Source organism: Benincasa hispida, chromosome 6 (assembly GCF_027475165.1).
Source record: "Benincasa hispida cultivar pf3 chromosome 6, pf3_genome.v1.1, whole genome shotgun sequence".
Lineage (NCBI taxonomy): Eukaryota > Viridiplantae > Streptophyta > Magnoliopsida > Cucurbitales > Cucurbitaceae > Benincasa > Benincasa hispida.
The window spans coordinates 56,107,820-56,114,208 of record NC_143483.1 but is presented as its reverse complement, the minus strand read 5'-3'; positions in this window follow the sequence as shown (position 1 = coordinate 56,114,208).

Below are 6,389 nucleotides of genomic sequence, written 5' to 3'. Positions count from 1 at the left end.
ATGGAAACATATTTAAAAGCATGTAGTTTATATCATTTTCAACAAATCCAAATAAAATGTTGAAGGGGAGTATAATATATAAGGTCAAGTACTAATCAACTAAGTAATGCATTATTATATGGATTTCTCAAAAAAAAATGATGATTGGAATGGAAAAAAATAAAAATTAGATATTACAATAATTGATTCGATGAATAACAAACCAAATTAGTTGCAAATATTTTATCAAAGAGAGAAGAAAAAGATGACGAGATATTAAAAATAAAAAAATAAAAGAATCCAGATGAATTTTTACTTTAAGTTCAATTTTTTAGTCGATCTATCATATTATGTTTTCTCTTAATTCAATCATGGGAAAGATGATGAAAAAGACATTCTTCTTATTGTGTGAATCTCCATTGGAGTCATTCATATGAAAGATTGTCAGATCGCCCTCCTTTTCTTTCTAAGACTCCTAATGTCGATGATCAAGATTAGAAAGCTCCAACATTAGGTCATTAAAACTTTATGTGTGGTTGACCTCTCTTCTGAGAGGAGGCTTTGGGTTGACTTTTAAGCGATTGTTCTAGTCAACTTATTTTGGAAGGCTGCAAGCCTTTTCATCGAAATTAAGGGGTGAAAGTTTTGGAAGCTTTAGCCATGGTTGAAGGCCTTAAGGTGATTGATTTTGAGTGGCAAGGGCAAATCTCCCCTATAGAGGCTAAATCGGATTCCTTGGAAATGGTTAAGCTTTTGAATCTTTCGGATTTTTACTTTTATGAATTTGATTTTTTTGTAAAGGACGCTCTAAGCCTCATTGGTTTAGTTAATAATTTTTTTATCATATCACTAAAGAGGAGAACAAAACTGCACACTACATAACATTTTTGGCCTACTCTTAGATGTTCACAGGTCTGGAAAGATGTCTTTCCAGCTCTTTCCATACCTTTTATGGAGGTAAATTGTTATTGGTGTTTGGTTGTTTTGAGAGTTTTGTTAAAAAAAAATCAAATAAAAAGATGTGGATAAGTAAGGTATGAAAACGAGTAATTTGAACTAAAAAGTTGGGTCATTCAAATGGCATGAGTCAACTATGGAATTAGATTCCATTGGATAATAACAACAAAATTGAGTGTCTTTTATTGAATCAATCCATCAACTTCCTCATTCTATCCGAGATTTATTTGGATTTCAATAGTTACTTTCTTGGACATATTTTGATATATTATAAAAATAAATAATATATGTAATGGTCCTCAAGTTTCAACACTTACGAAAACAAAAAAAAAAAAAAAACTTGATCTTGATCTCGTAACAACATAAAACACATCTTATCTATATTTTATTATCGTGGTTAAATATAGTAGAAGAACCAACCTAATTCGATTAATCAAGACATACGTCTTGGACTATAAATTAAGATATTAAAATCTTACTCACTTGTTGAACAAGGTAAGGAGGGGAGGGTTATATAGAAGAAGAGACCCCTTTGGATAATTTTTTTTTTAACTTTTAAAAATTTAAAATCATGATGTCTAGAAATGTATGTTGTGTGTAAGGTATACACACAAATATTTTCCCTAAAATAAATGTATTGAGAAGTTGGATGAAAAACAAATGGAGAGAAATTATATGATAATAGATCCTATTCCATATTTAGAAACAAATTAAGTGAATTTTGTATTTTTTTTAAGGAGTAATTATTCTTAAGATAATATAAGTTATTTTAACATAATTCAATTGATTAAAATATATACTCTTCACACTTGGAAGAAAAAGAGAACATAGTTATAAATTGGGCATGATATTTGATTTGTTTTGTTATGTTCTTTTTACCTTTTTAAAGATGTACTAAAATTCTACTTTCTCTTGTCTTAAATGACATTGAATAAAAAATTAAAGAGCCTTTTTTTAATTTAACAAGTACAGTGGAAATATTAGAACACTTTTTCTTCCATAGCATATGGATTAGCCAATTGAACTACGTGCGGACTTGATTAAAAAAAAAAAAAACTCTTATGAATTTTGACCATGCCTCTCGATCATTTTCTAATCAATATTATTTTTAAAAATGACAACTACTAGACTATAATAACCACCTTTTGTTACAGTAAATACTATTTTGTATTTTTCAATTAACTACAGCCAACTATTTCAAAACTCTTATTTGTTATAATATTTACTATTTGTTACAATTTTTACTATTTTACTTTCAACATTTTTTTTAATATAACTTTGACTATTTTATTCTAAAACTAAAATAGTTTATATCTCAAACACATGCTACTATAACCCAAACTAAAATAATCTATATCCCAAACACAAATTATTATAACCTAACTATAATAACTAACTTTTTCCCCCAAATACCCCCAAAGATTTTAATTGAGCTGTTTTAGTCCATTTTCATTTTCTACATTTGAATATTTATATTTTGTTTTAAATGATAACATGACATTTTTAAATTAAAAAAAATCATTTCCCAATCCTTTTTCTTCCCATCCACTCTCATCTCCCTCCCTCAATAATATTTCCACTCTATTTACTTTACCATCTTATTTTTAGATAGAACGTCAAGTTTATCTTATTTTCTAATTTTAATTATTAAAATAATAAATATTTATATTGTTGTTAAAAAAAATACTAATACATATTCATGAAAACTATAAAAAAAAGAATGCTCCTAAACATTGTACTTTGTATCAAAAATACTTGTGAATTTTTAAAAGTTTCAAAAATACCTTTAAACTTAAAAAAAAAAAATGTCATTGTAGTTAGTTTTAGATGGAACCACTAAAACTTTGTTTTAAAAAATATTCCTAAACTTTCAAAAGTTTCAAAAATACACTAAACCTTTTAAAAAAAATAAAAAATACATTTATTGTTAGTATATGAACAAAAATTATTAATACCTCATTGCAAAAATAATTTTAAAATTAAAGAAAAAAGTTGAAAAATGCTCCTACTATTAATATGATAATCAATTTGTTTGTAGTTTTCTTAACTTAAAAAAAAAAACCAATTTTTTTATCATTATACAAATATCCTCATTTTCTTTCATATAAATACTTTCATTTTTCTCTTAATTTTCTAATTCTTAGCTTACAATAATTTCTCAATAACCAAAATTTTAAGTTAAAACATAAAATCATACAAAATTTTCCCTTAAAACATACCATAACAATAAGTAGTCGAATAAAATTGTATTAGGCTATTATAACACGTACTCAACTACTAACATATAACTTCATTAAAATATTTAAATCCTAAAATTCCTCCGCGCTTTCTTTATTCCTTTTTATTATAGTCCATATACCTTAACTAAAGTGTGTTGTTTTATTTATTTACTTATTTTAAATTAAATGTCACACCGCCTCCCAGATTATCCTCTTAACCTAGGAAGGGATGTGAAGACAGCAAATGTCAACCTTCTTAAGGTATCTACTACCCACCTGTAACTTGCTCAAACTATTCATATGCTTTGCCGGATAAACAACAGTATATATATGACATACATAATCTCATAGCTTAGCCTTTAAAGCAACATAACTCTATTCATTACATGCTTGAGCCCAACATACAGAAATATTTACAACATATTTAGACGTCTCCCCTAACCCCCACTAGTATGTTTACAGAACATCTAGACAACAAAGCACAATTTTAAGATCTAAGAGAAACTCTGATCTATCTACAATCTAAGGTAGTGGCAGACTGACTGTAGTAAGCTAGGCTTCGGGAACTCGATCGTTACCTAGAGAACATTTGAAAACGTGAGTCAGGAATCCTAGTAAGTGACTAGTTAAGTATAAACAAGTTTGGGAAGAATAATTGAAACCATAATTTTTTTTTTTAAAAAAAAAAATGCTTTCAGAACTTCAAGTGTATAAATCATTCAAGGAAACATTTTCATAACTTTAAGACAGAGATATTAAGAAAGTTTGAAATTTGGAAACATACTTAAATCCCTTACTCATAAATAGTTCATAAACTTGTACCGAAACCTTAGTTGAGGTAGAGTAAGCTCGATACACTCAACGTCAATGACTTTAGCTGATATAGAGTATCTCAATACAATCAGCATCGATAACTCTCTTACGTGCATATAGAAATGCCCCTAAAATATTAAGCACCCTTGCACATGGCCCAAAGCCTATATGTGTACCAAGGTGGGTTCCAAAGACCTACAACAAACTCATCCATTGGACTTTCCAGATACTTTCATCTCCTTCAATATTGGAAGTCTTTAAATTAGGGTACATGATTCAAGAGTTCATAAAAATTTGCTTTTAACATAAAATATTCTAAACAATCATAAGCTAATAACTAGCTTTCCTTTAAAACATATGAGCTCAAATGATGCTAGTAAAATGCAAGTCTCACAAACATGCTTAGGTCATAGCCTTTGGAAAAGTAACTCATGAGACTTATAATAAATGAACCTTTTTCATCATAGCTTCAAAGCAAACACTTCATATCAAAAGAAATCATACTTTGAAATATTCAAAGAACTCATTTTAAAAACATTTTGTCACTCACTGTCATTGGTTAACTCCCAAGGATCTGTGGGTTATTCCAATCCTTGTTTGTCTTGGAAAACGAATTAGAACTCTTGGTTAACCTCTAAGTAATCCTATTAGCTTTCAAAATATTCCATACTTCTATTAGTTTCTAATAAATCCTTAAATCCCTATTAGAATCCCTACTTAGTCATTTTTTAAGCTAACAATCCATAACACTCTTAAATAGACTCACTAACTTCAAATTCCCAAATTAGGCCAACGTCGTGCCTATAGCAGCTAGGTGCATGGCCACGGCAGATGTGGACACTGGGACACGCACACATATGCTTAGATGTACGTACGGGGGTGCCCGAATGGATGGCATGGGCGGCAGCATGTGTGCAACTAGGTGTCGAGTGAGTGTGTGATCGAGCATCGAGCATGGGCAAATGAGCACGACCATTGTTGCACAGACAAACGTTGTTGCATGCATAGTGGCCGTGTTGTGCATGGCTGGTGCACGGGAGAGAAACCCCACTGACATTCACTGACAAGTCAACTCCCCCACTTGGCTTCTTCAACCTTCAGCAGCAACCTCCCTTTAAACACGTAATTTTCATATTGCACTTTTAGCAGACAAAACACTATTTTCAGCCAAATTAATTCAAATTTTTCTTTTCATAAACATCTTAAACACCCTCTTAGCTAACTTACCTCCAAATTTGAACTTCTAATTCCTCCCAAGTAGCTCAAAATTCACAAAAAAGTCCAGCTTCATCCGATGGCTCTAAAACATAGACCAGTCTTAAGTTTCTTCAATTTTCAACTACTTTCTATTCGAATTTTACCATGGCAGCCCTTAGTCTACTTTTTCACAGATAACTTTAATTTGACTGCAAAAATTATCCCTTTGCACGAGTAAAATGGGCAAAACTAGCTTCTCTTCCTACCTCCTATATATAGAACCGACTGCATGTCCCTTTTGCTTAATAATTTGACAGCTCATGCCACTAATTGTTGTCTCAAGCACAAATTAAAGAATTATTTTCCTAATGCTTTAACAAATAAAATTAAATGGAGATGCTTTTCACCTCTCTCGGCCACATATTCTTTTCCATCGCCTCATGCTTCAACCATACCTCATCACCTCATGCTTCAACTACAATGCAAGACTTCCTAACGTCTCCTCTCATGTCCTGACTCACCTACACCTTGCAGACTTAATCACTTCCACCATAAGTTCTTATGGGCAACGCTTAGTTCCCACACTTATGCCACACTTTCCTTAATACTTCACTCACTTCTTTACTCTTCCAAGCTCCACACTTAACCTCCTTTTCCTCAATCATCCTTAAATTTTCTTAAGTATTTAAGAACACTTAACTCTTAAAGCAACCTCCACATAGTTTTACTTAGGTCTTTTCAAGCTTAACACTTATGACATTTTTCTTCTTCCATTTTCTCACCTCAAGCATAAACAAAACTAATGTTAAACCCAATAAGGATCATAAGGCTTACATACATCAAAATTTTCTTCACCCTAAAGAAATTTAGAGAAAGAAGGAGTAAGGCTTACAAATTGCCTTCCCCTTAAAAGAATTTCATCCTCAAAATTTAGTCGAACATCCTTGAGAGAAAAGATGTGGGTATCTGCTCCAGTCTCCAGTCTTCTAAGTGGCCTCTTCCACAACACCTTCACTAACAAAATGGTCTTGTTCTATAGCATCTACTCCTTTCTGTCTAAAATCTATATTGGTTTTTCTTCATACAACATATCCTCTTTTAACTATACTAGCTTTGCTTCAAGAATATGAGATGGGTCTGGAACATACTTCCTCAACATCGACACATGAAGTACGTCATGTATTCTGGATAACTCCATCGGTAAAGCCAACCTATAAGCTAACG